At 56.7% G+C, this 16,617-nt stretch overlaps 1 protein-coding gene and 1 long non-coding RNA gene across 2 annotated transcripts in view; one reads left to right on the top strand and one right to left on the bottom strand.

Annotated features, from left to right (window-relative positions):
- The window catches only part of MYT1L (myelin transcription factor 1 like), a 402,906-nt gene that overhangs the window by 68,415 nt on the left and 317,874 nt on the right, over nt 1–16,617 (top strand). The window lies entirely within an intron of this gene.
- Nucleotides 1,164–1,979, bottom strand: LOC115290361. The gene is made up of 2 exons (XR_003908064.1): nt 1,737–1,979; nt 1,164–1,421 (listed from the first exon to the last, which is right to left on the bottom strand). It is a non-coding gene; the product is annotated as an uncharacterized LOC115290361 (long non-coding RNA).

The raw sequence follows: 16,617 nt of genomic DNA on the forward strand, positions 1-16,617 counted from the left end.
CAGCCCAGCTCTGCAGCTGCCCCCAGCCTGGGCTCCGCCGCACCGGCCTGGGCCGGGGCCGCCGCGCCCCCCCGCTGGCGCTGTCTCTCTTTCCTTCTTCCAGAGGCTCCTTAACAGCACGAGCTCAGTTATTTTTATATGTTTCTCTTGCATTGACTCCAAAATTTTGCAGAAAAAGTCACCTTCTAAAGTAAGGCACGGGGATTTGGGGAATTTGGTTTAAATATTTTTCTTTCTTAAGACTGTTTAAGTCATCTCTTTGTACATGTAAATGGGGATTTATGATTTGAGCCTTAAGAATTTTGACCTGGGGGACAGAATGATCTGGCATCTGTCTATCTACATACACACACAACAGGATGTTCTGGAAAGATTCAGATAGAGGAAGAGGAAAGAGGGAAGGGATTTTGGAAGGGATGGGGTGCTGCGCAGAGCTCACCCAGGAAGCCTCCTGGAGGCTGAGCAGAAGGAAGAGGGACTCCCCCTGGGCCCAGAGAAGGCCGCCCTCAGCTCCCAACCCTCCTTCTCTCTCTGCCATCGGGGCTCCGCAGAGTGCCTGCCCTGCATGCACGTTCTCACAGGTGAGAAGTTCCGCATCCGCTTTCAGCCTCACAGGAGAAGCGCTGAGGTTGCAGGAGTGGTTTGCACGCTGACCTGGTGTGGAGCTATGCCCCCGTCCCCGGCGCTCCGAACCAGGACGCACAAGGTGTGCATCCTCAGAGCTAAATGACGGCGCCAACCCTTCCCGGGGCCACACGAGCGGCTGAGCAAGGGCAGGGAGGTTGGATGATGGAGAGATCACTGGGTTCCAGAAAGAGGCCACGGGCGGGGTGAACCCTCAGCGGGAACCTGCAACACAGCACGGGCCATGTGGGGACCAAAGCGCCCTCGTCACTCTTTGGGCACAGAGTGTGAGAGAGGAAGCCAGAAAGATGAACTGAGGCATCGGGGCGCTGGGTGTCTGTCTTCCTCCCTGGCACTGGAGCACCTGATCCAGGAATAAAGTGCTGACAGGAAGGGCTGGCTTCCCGTGTACGCTTTGCCCTTGGATGACTTTGGGGGAACTTCAGACAAATCTCTTCGTATTTTGTTCCATTGAGTGCCTACTATGATCACATTGCGTTAGGAAGATTTCTTTCTTACTAACTTAACCTGGAACTCACTCAATGCTCAAAAGCAGCTCTTGTATTAGTCATGGGTAAGTTCGCTGTGAGAATGAGACTTTCTTCGAAATGGGTACATGACGGCTTTCAGACCCTCGGAGATGACTTTCACGGTTGGGTCCCTCTTAGAGCAGCTTCGGGTAATCCAGCGATGCAGAGCATCCGGCGTTGAAGAGGACACAGTGCGTTTGCTTCTCTGACTTACACCCCCTTCAGTGTCCAGACTCCTAAATGCACTCCTTACACGAGCTGCACCTTCTGGAAGACAAGTCAGGGTGCCTGTGAGGTGCGGTGGGGCCCAGCCGGAGGCCGGCATCCCCCGAGGTCGGAGGCATTGGGGGGACTCCACCATGTGCTGGTGGGAGAGACCCAGAAAGAGCTTCTGGAAGGATGCCAGAAACAAGAGCCATTACACAGGGCGGAGGGAGGAGGGGCCTGAAACACATCAGATGGTCTATCCCAGTGCGTCTGAGCGTCTCTTACGTGGCGATTTCTTTGATGACAAAAGGAATGTAAGCTCACTATAAGCAAATTAGAGAAAATAAAGAAAACTAGGAGAAAAATAAAAGTTACCTCCCACAATTAGAGGTAACAGCGCCTCGTGACTGTTGATATTTCCTAGGTCTCCACACTTCCCTTCCGCTGGGTCTCCTTCTCGTCAGGGTAAAGCCCTGCGTAAACATTCCTTTAAGAGGCTGCAAAACATTTTATTTAGTACAGTTACCAGAGCCGACCTGTTTTCTAATTTTAAACATCAGGGTTTTTTTTTTTCAATTTTCTTCAATTATAAATAATGCCATGATTCAAATTTTTCTTCGTATTTTTGCACTGTGTGTGGTAGAGACTTGCTAAGGATAAGTTACTCAGGTGGCTTTGTGGAGGTTCTGTGCACAATCCAACTGCCGTAAGAAGCTTCTGGAATCCCGTGAGCAAAGTTCTGTCCACGGGTGGGTCTGGAACTCAGGACAGCCATCGCTGCCCCACCTTATCCTTAAAAAGTACTTGGGGTGCAATTTCATTGCAAATGTTTAGCTACTTTGGCTCTAATAAGTGGTCAATAAAATTTAACAGCATGCCCCTGCAGCGGTAAGTTGGGATTTACAAGCTGTACCAGTCCAGCCGGGCCTCGCCGAACGGCGCTGGTGCGGTCGCACGGGCCCTCTCCACTCGGCACTGTGGGATCCGTCACACAAACGATAACTCTCCACTGACGCGAGCAAACAGGGCGCGCGGCCAGGAGACCGCTTCCCCCAGCGCCGGCGGGCGCTGAGGGACGGGAGCCCGAGGTGCCCCGGCCTGCAGGTGCAGCCCCGGCGCCGCGCGCACCGGCCTCAGGAAGGGCGACCCGGAGGCAGAGGCGTCCGTGAGCCCTGGGGGGCCCTCCTCCCAAGGGGAAGCCATCACTGCCTTCCTGGCACCTGACGTCCTGCTCTGTGGGCTCTGTGCGTGTGCTTCCTGGGACCTGCTGGGTTAATGATCGCTGTCAGCGCTCTTCCTTTCTCTGCTCCAAGTCGCGCAAACACAAACCGGTGTGCTCGGGCGGCTGAAGTTAGACAGGGTACCCGAGAAGTCCAGGGCCCTGTCTGCTTCCTACGGCTTCTGTGCCCAAGGATCCCAATCATGTTGGCTAAAACAGGACCCAGTTACTACCCTTCAGTTCCGTGGGCGTGGGTGCGGCGTCTCACTGGCTACACTCGCTGTCTGCGGGGCTGGCGCCTCTGGGAGGGTCCATCAGACAACCGGTCCTTTGAGTTTCCGGCTCCTAGAGGCACCTGCAGTCCTGGGCTCCTGCCCACCCCTCCCCCACCTTCCTAGCCCAGTCTCCTCTCACCTCTCAGACTCTGGCCCTCCTGCCTCCTTCCTTCTCTTGTAAACACCCCTGCGATCACATTGGCCCCAGCAGCTGATCCAGAAAAATCCTTCTCCAGATCCTTAACTGAATCACATGCTAAGTAAGTGAGCAGGACCCAGGTTGGGAGAGCACGTCTGGGCATCTCGGGGGGGTGGCTCCGCCTTCCACAGGCCCTGCTTCTCTGCACGCTCTGCGACCATTCATCCACGGTGTGTCTTAAAAGAGACACTTTTATCACGTTAGAAGGTGACATTGGGGTTCAAAGCTAAATTCTCATTTTCTTTTATGCAACCGTTTTGTGTAGACCTTAACTGAATCTACATCCCCACTGGGTGTTTCGGGATTTGGGTGCAACGTCCATGTCTGTTTACACCCAGAAAGTGGTGGCATTTAGCAGTTTCTCCATGAATTCATAAATGTATAGAATAAATTGTTAGCAGTTGGAATACTTCTTTCTGAGCCTCAGCCTGATCCTTAAAACCCTTCGGGCATCTGGAGCACGCAGGGGGATCAGTGGGTTAAGCTCAGGTCATGATCTCAGGGTTCGTGAGTTCAAGCCCCACATTGGGCTCTGTGTTGATGGCGCAGAGCCTGCTCTCGCTCTCTCTCTCAAGAAATAAACAATAAAAATGTAAACCTAAGGGCATCCAACCTTATGAGAATGAGTAGTTGCTATGTTTGTGCTCGCTAGTGTTCTAGATCTTATGTCAGTTTCTGCAATGTTGGAAGGCAGGAAGTCGACTGAAGACATTTGGGATGGTGAACTCTAATTTGTAGTTTGCTTGGGACTTTCTTCTTGACATGACTGTAATTATCCAATGCTAAAACTTTTAGCACCATCTCCCAGGCACGGATTTAAGAATTTACTTTGTACAAGATTCACAAAGACCTGTAACATGGGAACGTGGGCAGAGGGGCTCCGCGATGCCCATAGCTGGGGGGTGTTCTGTGCGTCCCAGGAAGGCAGTGGGTGCGGTCAGCCTACCTGGTGGTTTTTTCCTTAAACTTTATTTATTTTAAGAATGACAGAGAGTGAAAGAAGGGCAGAGAGAGAGAGAGAGAGAGAGAATTCCAAAGGAGGCTCCACACTGTCAGTGCAGAGCCTGACATGGGGCTCCATCCCATGAACCATGAGATCATGACCTGACCAAGAGTTGGACGCTCAACCGCCTGAGCCCCCCTGGGCCCCTCTGCCCAGTGTCTCACCTGATGTCACACTGTGAATTCCTGGCTTAGACATTGCTGAGCCTCAAAACCAAATCCACCTTTCTCCTCCTGAAGAGAGGGCCCCAGCAGTGGGGCGGCCAGAACGCTCTGGGCGGGTCAGGGGCCGGGTCCAGGGCTCAGACTGTGGACTCCTCCTCCAAGTCCCAGCAGGGGCTCAGCAGAAGGCGTGAGGGTGGCTGCAGGGGTGCTGCGCCCCAGCCCCGTGCCTCCCTGGGTGTGGTCTGCACACCTTCCGCTGTGGTCCCTGCCCCCTTCTGGCCTTGGCTCTGTTCTAGGTCCTTTCCACCGTGTGGGCCTAAATCGCAAAAAGCGCTCTGGGTGCAGCAGTGTGCCTTGCTGGTGGTGTTCCTAACATGCAGACCCATCCCCAGCTGTAAGGCAGGGGCCATGCTTGGTCACGTGTCTGACCGCTTCGGTGCTGACCGCACTGGACGGGTCACGGCGTCGACCGACACGGCACGTGCGTAGTGCCTCACGGGCAAGTCGGTTTCTCCTCTACGTCGTCATCTACCAACGACTCGAAATGAGGATGCGGGCGCGTCCTCTCTCCCAGACGGTCCGCTTGGTGAGAGGTCACAGCAAGCAGGGCGTGGGGCATGGGGCAGTGCCCGGCTGACCTCGGGAGCACCAGTTCTCGCCAAAGACCATTTCTTCTGCAGTCACTCTGCCTTTCTGTCACTTTTCTTCTTTGCCAAACCTGCCCTGGGATGACCCTGGGGCTGCGGCCTGAGAGGCAAAAGGGGCTCCTCACACCTGTCATGGCGCACGCCGCCCCTCGCCCAGGAGCCCCCAGCCTCATTACGAATAACCAAGCCTCAAGATGCTTGACTTCGATTTGCAGTTTCCTCATCCACAATGTGGGCACGTGAGCGGTCCTGCGCACCGTACAGAATGCCATAAGAACGTAGTGGGTGATGGGGTGAGAAGGTGCCGGAAGGTGGGCCCCCATTCCTGTTTTGTTTATGAGGGCGTTCTTTACGCCTTCTTGGGTGTCCGTCAACCAAGAGTTTTGCAAACATTTTCTATTTAATTTTGCAAATGTTTCAAGCAAAAATCCGAAGGACACTGATGGCTCTGGGACCCTGTCCTTCTCCAGCGAAGAGGGCAGCACACCAAGGCGGCGTTTTCCAGACTGAGACTCTCCATGGAAGGATCTGTAGGTAGTTTGATAAGTAAACATCTTCAGAGGCACTTGGATGTCTTCCTGTGGTCTAAACACATCCTCACAAATAGAAACATATTTGAAATTATAATCTCAAAGATTCTGTATTTTATTATGGAGACCATTTAATTGCTGTGGGGGTGTGTCTAAAATGTAGCCATTCAAAAACCCCAGTCTGTCAGGGTAGCCATCTTGCATGTAGCCTTCTGCTGAAACAGCTGCTAACAAGGTTGCCAATTAGGAGGACTATTTTTCTGTGATGCGCGCATTCTTTCACTGGAGACTAATTGGAGAGTCATGGCTGTTTCATACACTGAGATGTGTGGTGCGGCGTCAGGACGCCGGCGCGGGTCTGCCCGGCTGCTGCTGGCGGCCCCCCGGATCCGAGGCACCTGCGCTAAGTCCGTGGGCCGTCGCAGAGATGACGTGTGGCTCATCAGACCAGAAGGAGCCCGTCCTCCTCACCGACCTGATGGTCCTGTGAGCAGAAACCAGCCTGACCGCCCTGGGCGGCGAGCCGGGACTCCCCCACCCTGAGCCGGGGTCTGTTTGAAGCAGGGCTGGCGAGCGCCAGGCCAAGTGCCCGCTCTCCGCGTACATGCACCTGGCTGCCGGCAAGCTTGTGCCAGCCCACGCGTGTCCACGCCGGCTTGAGAAGAAATCACAGAATCTGCTTCCTCTGTCTCTCTCCCCCGGGGCGGGGGCTAAACCCCGCTGTCCCAATGAAGAAATATGCCGTGTGAGACTCTGGTCAGATTTAAGCAAATTTCACAAAGATAAGTTTGTGTCGCGGTTATTCATTTTACAAAAGAATTGTTCCATTTGCCAAAGAATTCACCAGGAATGTCTTAGAACCCTGTCGGCTCAGGGCTTTTAAAACAGGACCCGCCTGCCAAGCTGGATTCGCACACTTGTTCAGGGACCTGTGATAGTGCATGTCTACCTGACACCATTCCAGTTCCTGGACCTCAACGTCTGTCTCTTCCTTTTGTTCCAACTTGACGACGGCAGCCCCGGGTCTGTGCCCCGCAGGGGTGCGAGGCTCGCTCTGTGCTCCCAGCCCCCCCACGCCCCCTGCTGCGGTGCGGATGCACTTCTTGGCCGGCACACGCCCGTGTGTGTGTCTCCCTCGTGGGCAGGTGCCTTTCCCGAGCAGTGTCTTCGCGGAGGAGACACCTTCTCCTCTCGCCCCTGCCAAGCCCCAGCTCTGTCCTCGGGTCCTCGGGTGTGCGGCCGTGAACCCTCCCCACCCACGCCGCCCTTCCACTGTGATCGAGTCCGTGCCCACTCACCCACCCACCAGACCAGCCTCCGAGGCGCCGAGGCCCTCTGACGCTGCCCCCCGCATGCCGGTTCTCAGGGCCGATCTGTCCGGGGGTCCCGGAGCCTCCCCCCAGACTTGCCCCAGGGTGGCGGGTGCTGCTGAATGGGCCCCATCAGGTACCCGAGCGCATCACCCCCATAGGTGGGGGTCTGCTGAGCGCCGCCACATGCCCTCTGCTGCTCTAGACAAGGTCTTCGTGACACCCGGCTCTCAGAAAGCAGCAGGCACAGGAGAGGCATTAGGCCAGGGCGTTTTCTTACTGCAGAAGCCTCTGGTCTTCTCCATCGAGTGCAGCAAAAATGTGTGGTTCATGCTGAGGAGGCGGGAGGCTCTGGGAAGAGCACTGACCATGACTGGTTACCCGTCAGCAGTGGTAATGACGCTGGGACCACGGAGAACGTAGGCTGTGCCTGTCCGTCCCTCTCGTGCATACTTGCTGGTCTCTGCTCCCGGTCAGGCCTTGAGCGGGGCGCGGCCTCTCGGGAGAAGAAGGTCGGTTCCCTGCACCGGTGCCATTCTCTGTGGGAGAACTTGGCCCACCTCAAGCCTCCCCAGTGCACCGGTTTTCCAGTTACTCGGTGACGAAAGCCTCTACAGCTGCATTGTTTCCTACAACACTTCCTGCTGTCTTCCCATTGGCCATTGCACTGGGCCGCGAGGGCGTAAGACAGAAGGGCGTGGCACGCGCCCCAGCAGGTGCGGGAGCCCCGAGGCGGCCCAGCGGCGGGCGCGGGGAGGGAGCCCCGTCCTTCCTCAGGCTTCTCCTTACCTGTCTGTTCTCCAAAGAGACGTATTTTACAAGAAGTCCACATGTATTTAGAAGTCCCTTTTAAGACCACCTTTCCCGTCCCCTGGCCACAGCAGGACGGGACAAGGGATCAGTTCAAACTTGGCCGAGAAACGTCCCTCGCGGCACCCGGGAGCCTGTAACTTTGCCGCGTGGCGCTGAGGTGCGACATTCAGGATCTAGAACTTCCGTGCAGCATTCCAGCCACACACATGAGGCAGTGACACCATCCCAGATCACACTGACGGTCCGTCTCTGCCTCTCTCCCCCTCCGCCGCCACCCCGGGTCTCCCCGGACACGCGCAGCCGTGGGGCCTCGCGACAGGGCGCAGACCTGGGCGTGGAGAATCGCGACCTCATTCCGGTCCTGGTTCTGGACAGCCCTAAATGTCTCAGGTGTCAAAATAGTGAGGCTTTCTCCAAGTCCGCGACAAGGGAGGGACAGAAACACGCTTGCCGCCGCAGCTGCAGAGATGCGCCCGTGGCCGCGAGGCCTCCCTCCCCGTCTCCCTCTGCAGGGAGAAAGGCCGCCACCCACGTAGGGGAAACTCATGTCCAAGGGCACCAAACCTCACTTTCAAAAAACGTAATTCAAGGTCATATGGAAGGAGCTGCACACCCTTTTTTTTCTTATTTTGTTTGGAGACATACACAGGGTTTAGATACATACATTTTGTTTTTATTGCTATAACAATATATTGTATACGATTACAAAGTAATAATAAGTAAAGGGTAAAAAGCGAAAAGACCCTGAATCTCTCCATCTGGAAATAATCGTTGTTGTCATCTGGGGATTTATTGCATCTTTTCTACCTGCACGTACACTTGGAAATATAAGTCTGTATAATACAGTCAGTTCGTAGAGCAGGGAAGAAAACATGTTCCTCAAGAAATATGTCAGGAGCTAAATTTACATTTTGTTTAATAAAGTGATTAGTTAATAGAGTGAGAGATAAAGAAGAATGGACAGTGAAGTGGGGACAGGATGGAGGAAGGAAGGATGAAAAAGAAAAACTCAGAAGCGAAGTGAGCACCAGCTCCCCCAAGGGCAGGGAGACAGGGCCCCCAGCAGCAGGCCCCCCAAGGGCAGGGAGAGCAGGCCCCCAGCAGCAGGGCCTCCAAGGGCGGGGAGATGGGGCCCCCAGCAGCAGGGCCCCACAGGGGCGGGGAGAGCAGGCCCCCAGCAGCAGGGCCCCCCGAGGGCGGGGAGACAGGGCCCCCAGCAGCAGGGTCCCCAAGGGCGGGGAGCGCAGGCCCCCAGCAGCAGGGCCCCCCCCCCCCCCCCCCCCCCCCCCCCCCCCCCCCCGGGCCTGGGGAGGCCCCTCTCGGCTCCATTAGCTGGCTACCCAGCCCCCTCCCTCAGTGACGCTCCTCTGACTGTGACTTTAGCGGTTTGGCTGCAGACTGGGCGGCCGAGCCAGCCCCCTGGAAGACTGGGGGACAGGGTCTTTGGCCCACGACAGCCGTGAGCAGAGCAGAGTCAGGAGCAAGTAAAGACTGAGCCGGGAGCTGCCGTTCGCGCCAGGTGTGGACGGTGGGCGGGTCCAGCTGGCGTCCCCTCGGAGCAGGAAGAGCTCGCCTTCCACAGGGACAGATGCCACACCTGTGAGAGGCCACGGGCGCCGTTGGTCTCTACCGTGTTGTCCCTTTGCTTGCGTTTCACTGCATTAACGTCTCTGTGTGGAAAATTGGAAATATGTCGGCACCGTCGCTGCGGCGCAGTAGCGGCGGGCAATCCGAAGGGAGGGTCATTCGCCTATAATCACGCTCACGAGGCGTAGCGGTGTGCTTCTCAGTGGTCTAGGTCTGGGTGAGACCTGCCGTCTCCCAGGCCGCACCGTCTGTCTGTGCGTGTGCGCATGACTCCAGGGCGTCTGCCCCACGTGTCCTGCGTCCCCTGAGCCTGGTGTGGGAACGCTCTGTGCAGGAGCCGAGCTGCTGGCTCTAAGACACAACAGCATGCTCACGTACTGCTCTTGAACCAACATTGCTTTTTACTTACGCATCGTCCGGTAAGAGAATGTTTGAGTGGGAACTACTGTTACCGCCATTTTTGGAGATCGGGAAACGGGCTGGGCAGGGTAGCGCACACAGTCCAGTCCCTGGGGAGGGAAGGAGGGCGCTGGTCCCCAGATTGACCCTTGCCCTCCTGTGCAGGGTCTTTGCAAAACCCCCTCCGGCCCGGCCCTGCCCTTCCGGTCACAGCAGACCCAGATAAAGGTCTGCCCCAGCTGCCAAGAGACTGGGATGTAGTGACGCTAGCGCGTCCTCAGGAAAACCCCGGGAAGGGTCAGCGGGGCTCCCTTGCCGCGTCTGCTCGTGCCGCAGCCGGGCTCGCAACGGCTTTCACGGGGCACCGGCCCCACGGGCGCTGGTGCTGTTGTCGAGGCCCCCGCCCCCAGTGCCCACTGCCAATCAGCGCCCGCCGCAGGCTGCAATGTTGCTTGAGCGTGCCCAGCCCCCGGGCTCCCTCTGCATGAGTAGGGGACCCCCTCAAGTAACACTGACTGTCCCCTCACCTAGAGTCTGGCACCCAGATTCAGACAGCGGGCAAGTGGTCATCTTCAAGGAAGACTTTGTCTTCAAGCACGCATGTGCCTTCTGTGTGGCACAGATCAGTCTGGAATCATGTCTGGGGGCTCCCTGCAGGCAGGCTAGCCAGACCCCATGCCCCTTCCTGGCCACGGCGGGGAGGTCACCCTCCTGGGCTGCCGCCCTCACTTCGTAGGTCAGGAGGGGGAGGCCCAGAGGAAAGGGCCTGTGGCCCCAGGCCGAGGGGCTCACGGTTTCGTGGGCAGGGCCGTCTTCCTCCACGGCAGATGGACGCCTCGGCTCACACTTGGATTAAGCTCTGTGAGTCAGCTTCTCCCCTGGGCGTCATAGTCCTGGGGGAGCCCGGGTTCCGTATGCTAAAGAATCACCTGACTAAAATCTCAGGAAACCTGTGTCTCCTTTCAACACACAGTGAACTTGTCCTTTTGCTGTGGATAAATTAAAACGCTCTCTTTGTCAGAGGACCTTAAACATGAAAATAAAAAGTTCCACAGGCTGGTCTTGAAACCCCCTGACTTTGTCTGACATGCATGCTGCCAGCCGGGGGCGGGGGCTGGTCGGAGGTTTACTTGGCCGTGGGGTTCCCCAGGGCACCCCCACTGCTCAGGAGGCAGACTTAGCTCCAGAAGCCAGCTGTGCGCTCAGACTCCCGCCTGCGACTCCGAGAGCGGCCTCAGCTCGGGGCCCCCTCTTTGGAGGACGCACTTCCCACCCTGGGTGCTGGTGGGGGGCTGGCACGTGGGGGCGATCTCCACGTGCTGGCGCGCACGTCACAGGCACGTCCGGCCTTCTCAGGGGCCGCCTTCGTGGAGAGAGTAAGGGTCGTTAGAGGACAGTTGTTAGAACCAGGCACGCACGGCGGCAATTCAAAGCCTCCTGTTGGGAAGGAAGGCGGCGTTTGAGACCTTAAGATGGCGGAACTGAGGTCCTGGCCGTGCTGTTCTTCATCCAAGCCGCCAAACATGACGTGAGGGAAGTTTTAGCTACTTTTCAGAAACGAGACTCAACGGACACGTACCACCGTGAGCGTGCAAGGCTTGCGGGGTGTTGATTTGATACAATGGGATTACCACCTAGGGAGCTGACGTTCGATCGCGTCACAGAATTAGTATTTCTGTTTGTGCAGAGAGCAGTTAAGAGCTGGCCTCTTGGGAGCCTTGAACTTGATAATACCGCGTTGGCGAAGGCCGCCTGTGCCTGGTGCCCTGGCCTCAGACCCGCGAGGAGGCCGTTTGGCACAGGTGCACCCAGCGCCCCGGGTCTATGCAGGCGCCTGGTGCCCTGTTAACCACCCCGGTTAGCGGTGAGTCTTGAAGATGCCAGCCTCAGCTGGCACTGGGTAGAGTCTGGGAGGAGAGGGGCAGGAAGGGGCCGGGCAGCGAGAGGAGGGAAGACGCATCTGAACAAGATGTGTGGCGATGATACTCAGCTGCCTCCTCCCAAAACGTCGGCTCTTTAAAGAAAGACAAGCCAGCGTGGCCCCTCAGTTCTCAGGTCAAGACTAAGAGCAGTCCAGGGGCGCCCAGGGGCTCAGGCCCTTACGTGTCCTAGGGCCTTCGGCTCGGGCCATGATCTTGCCAGCCATGAGTTCGAGCCCCGCATCAGGCTCTGTGCTGACAGCTCAGGGCCTGGAGCCTGCTTCAGATTCTGTGTCTCCCTCTCTCTCTGTTCCTCTCCTGCTCGTGCTGTCTCTGTCTCCCAAAAATAAATAAAAAACATACAAAATTTTTAAAAAGTACTTATTTTTGCAATGACTATGGACACTACATAGTACTTTGGTGTTATCTGCTTTTACGAAATAAAGTCTTTGCTTCACTCGGTAAACTATCACAAAACAAAAACAAAAACATATTTTCCAGAAGCATGTTTTAGACCGATAGAAATTTTAATTCAAAAACACACAACTTGGGGACTCCTGGGTGGCTCAGTTGGTTCAGTGTCCAACTTCAGCTCAGGTCATGATCTCAGGGCTCTTGAGTTTGAGCCCTGCATCGGGCTCTGTGCTGACAGCTCAGAGCCTGGACCCTGCTTCAGATTCTGTGTCTCCCTCTCTCTGCCCCTCCCCTACTCATTCTCTCTCTCTCTCAAAAATAAATAAATAAACATTAAAAATAGAGACGAAGAGCACTTCTGAAAGCGGCTGTGGAGGAGGAGGCCGAGCTGTGACCCGGATACTCCCTGGCGTCGCGCTGTGGGCCTCACACCTCCATGGGCGGGCAGAGCAAGCAGCCCGCTGTCCTGTGTGCGCCTGCTCCCCGAGGTGCACCTGCTCCCCGCCATGCCAGCCGCAGGTCTGCACTCAGGCTCACTCACCTGGCACCGCGGGAACACCCTGCGTCAACTAGATCGAAGGGTAAATGGGGGTCGAGCGGCAGAGCGTGTGGAAAGTGTGGAAGTGAGTTCAAGAACGCGAGTTCACTATGTCCTGGGAAATAGGGCATCAAAGGCTTTGGCACAGGTTCCAGAGTCGGGTGGGCGGGGCTATGCTGAGTGACAGGCGCCCTGGCCAATGAGAATTCGGCAGGCAAAAGAAATTAGGCCTGAGCCCCAAAGGGCCAGAGGGGCCCAGGGCTCAGTGTGCGTGCAAATCCTGGCCAGGAGGCCGTGCCCGTGAGACAAGCTGGGGAGGTGACAGAGTACTGTGGACAAGAGTGCCATCAGCCAGCTAAGACACGGTCCCCTTCGGGGACACCACGGCTGCTGGCTGCCGTAAGAACAGCAGCCTGGAAGGAAGGGGGGTGGAGGTGTGACAGGGCTTTGGCGCATGGGCGGGACACCGGGGAAGAGGCGGGGGCGAGGAGTGTGTGGTGCCAGAGACCGGCAGTGGGGCATGAGGGAGCGCGAGGAGGGAGGGAGGGCCGTCTCCCTGCGCCGCTGGCACCTGCTCCCGGAGCAGTCAGACCGCGGGGAGTCCCTGCGCTCCAGGCGCGCCCAGTGCGCGGGTGCAGCCTCACGTCTCCTGGGCGAGGAGTCCGGCCTTGGGAAGTCCCTGCTTCTGGAAAACACCAACCTGTCAGCCCCGGGTTCCAAGTGCGGGAGGCCATGGAGGATGTCACCAGCTTGAGTAGTGGGAGCCCCGCGCTAAACAGGCTTCCCTCGCCCCTCCCCCTCCCCCACACATTAACGGCAGCAGGCACACACCTTATGTATCCAAACAGGAATGCTGGAACTTTTCAGAATTCCCCTCATGCTCTGTGTTGTCGAGGCTGAAGCCAAGGGCAGAGAGCCCACCGGCCCTTCCGTTTGTGATCTTCAGAGCAGGACGCGGAGATGACAAGAGTCATGAGCTCTTCCGGCCGCTGTTCTTCAGCGGGGAACAGCGTGTGTGAACAGCGTGTGTGAGTGGTGCAGGTGCCCGGCTCCAGCCCCAGTCATAACCAGTGTGAGGCCCTGCACACGTGACAGGGACAAAGAGACCCTTGGTGTCACGAACCCGGCTTCGTGACCAGCTACGTGTCTGCAAGCTGCCACTTCACACGTACAGAATAGGCTTTCTTGGTAGACTGATTTCACGGTTTTCTGTGTAGACCAGGCATGGGCTCACACCGGCATGGCAGGCCGGGTCAGGAGCTGGCGTGCGTGTGCAGCTGCACCCTGTCCCTGCCTCTGCGGGGAGAGAGCTGCTCCCTGACAGAAGGGATTTCTGAGCAGTGGGACTTACTGTCCTCTTTTCCTGGCTATTACTTAGTACAACAGCACGCCAGATCATTTATCTCCCAAAGCAACATAAGGACCTGGGCGTTGGTGGCGCGTGAGGGGCTCAGCTAGGTGTCTGACTCTTGACCTGGGCTCAGATTACCTCGTCTCATGGTTCGTGAGTTCCAGCCCTACCTCGGGCCCCGCGCTGAGGGCACAGACGCTGCTCCCGACCCTTCGTGCCCCTCCCCTGCTTGTGCTCGTGTGCTCTCTCTCTCTCTCTCTCTCTCTCTCAAAATAAATAAACTTTATGAAAAAAATCTGGGCACTCCTCTGCGGTCCACACTCGTCCGCATCAACACTCATCCGTGGTCCATACCCGTCCATGTCAACACTCGTCCGTGGTCCACACTCGTCCCCGGTCCACACTCGTCCCCGGTCCACACTCATCCGTGGTCCACACCCGTTCCCGGTCCACACCCGTCCCCGGTCCACACTCATCCCCGGTCCACACTCGTCCATGTCCACACTCGTCCACGTCCACACTCGTCCACATCCACACTCGTCCACGTCCACACCCGTCCCCGGTCCACACCCGTCCCCGGTCCACACTCGTCCACGTCAACACTCCTCCACGTCCACACTCATCCACGTCCACACTCGTCCACGTCCACACTCATCCGCGGTCCACACTCGTCCACGTCAACACTTGTCCGTGGTCCACACTTGTCCCCGGTCCACACGCATCCACAGTCCACACTCCTCCACATCCACACTCATCCATGTCCACACTCATCCACGGTCCACACTCGTCCACGTCAACACTTGTCCGTGGTCCACACTCGTCCCTGGTCCACATGCATCCACGTCCACACTCGTCCACGTCCACACTCATCCGTGGTCCACACTCGTCCCTGGTCCACACTCGTCCATGTCAACACTCGTCCCCGGTCCACACTCATCCGTGGTCCATACCCGTCCACGGTCCACACTCCTCCACGGTCCACACTCGTCCACAGTCTACACCCATCTGTGGTCCAAACTCATCCGCGGTCCACACTCGTCTGTGGTCCATACTCGTCCACGGTCCACACTTCTCTGCAGTCCACACTGGCCACAGTCCACACTGGATTTGTTCTGTTCCTCAGTGCAGCTGCTAATCCTGACCCCTGGCCCCCCACAGCTACTGTTCCGTTCTGGGTTCATGTTCTGTGTACGCGTCTGATGGTGTTTGTTTTGCCTTCTTCCAAAACTCTCTCCTCGTGTGGGAAATGGGAGCCCACTTTAGGTTTCATTCTAGGCCAGTCAGAGGCCACTGTCCGCACTTCTCCCAGGCAGCAAGTGCACGGTGGCCTCAGGCGCCGCTGGTGATCCAGCCCAAGGCCGGTCTACACTGCATGTGGGAGCATGGCCGGGGGGGGAGCAGGCCCTCAGAGGTGGGGGGGGGTCCACAGTGGCATCACGGCACAATAGGGAGCGAGAGAGTACCTGAGCTCAGAGGGTGTCTTGTGTCTCCCGGTCCCCAGGACGTGTTTCCTGCATCGGCCATTCTTGTCTGGGACCCCGGCATTGTGAGCTTGCCTCCTCCTGAGACCCCCTCCGGAGGCCCCCCCCCACTTGCTTTGCCGCGGAATTCAGTGGGGCAGGGGCCCTTACCTTCAACATGACTCCGTGCGTGAGTTTCACTCCCAAGTGACTCAGGGAGAGAGAAACGTGCACTCTTCCCCATTGTCAGATTGCCTTTCCTGTTCATTTTTAAACATTTATTTCTTTATTTTTTAATGTTTATTTACTTTTGAGAGAGAGAGAGAGAGTGAGTTGGGGAGGGGCAGAGAGAGAGGGAGACACAGAATCTGAAGCAGCTCCAGGCTCCGAGCTGTCAGCACAGAGCCTGACACGGGGCCAGAACCCACAGACTGTGAGATCATGACCTGAGCCAAAGTTGGACACTTAACTGGCTGAGCCACCCAGGTGCCCCTAAACATTCATTTAAATTCAATTTGACAAATACAAAGATAAGGCATTCCAGCAGGGGGAATATAAAAAAAAATTTACAAACGCACACTGAACAAGGAGGTTGAATTCCAGTGCATCCAGCCCATTGTATGACCTTGAGAGAGCTCAACTGTGTAAAATAGTTCATCCAGAATTTCTCAGACATGAAATATGAGAGCTTTTTAGAAATTATTATTCATTCATTTATTTAAAAAATCATGTACCAGGCACCTACCACATCCAAGGGACGAGGAAGTGGTATTTGGCGAGTGCTAAGTGTGTGCCATGCACGGAGGCAAATGCTTACGCACAGTGTCCCGCCCGGTCAGCCTCCGGGTCGTGCCGGCGACCCTGCTGGAACTCCAGCCCCCGGAGGCCTCGGAAGGGCCCAAGGCGGAAGAAGTGCAGTGTAGCTGGTGACACTGGTCCAGGGGTGGCACAGATAGAGAAAAGGAGACGCGGAGGGAGAGAAGCTTCAGGAAGAGAAAGACCCGTCACTGGGCTGTCTTTCCCAGGGACAATTATAAGATAACCCGGGGCTCCTGGTTAAGCGTCCGGCTTCGGCTCAGGTCATGATCTCACGGTTCGTGGGCTCGAGCCCCACGTCGGGCTCCGTGCTGACAGCTCGGAGCCTGGAGCTGCCTCAGATTCTGGGTCTCCCTCTCTCTCCCTCCCCAGTTCATGCTGTCTCTCTCTGTCTCTCAAAAATAAATAAAAAAAGATTTTAAAAATTTAAAACCTTATACGATAAACCTTAGCCATAACCGCAGAATGAAGATGGCCTCTCCCGCTAGTCGGAGCTGCGGGTCAGCCGCAGGCCCTCCTGGTGCAGACAGAACCGTGCCCACGTCTGCGGAGAGCCGCCGTAGCCAGTTGCTTATATGGAGTGCTTTTCCGATCAGGCAAAACCAGAATCTA

This window comes from Suricata suricatta, chromosome 4, assembly GCF_006229205.1.
Source record: "Suricata suricatta isolate VVHF042 chromosome 4, meerkat_22Aug2017_6uvM2_HiC, whole genome shotgun sequence".
In the NCBI taxonomy this organism is placed as follows: domain Eukaryota; kingdom Metazoa; phylum Chordata; class Mammalia; order Carnivora; family Herpestidae; genus Suricata; species Suricata suricatta.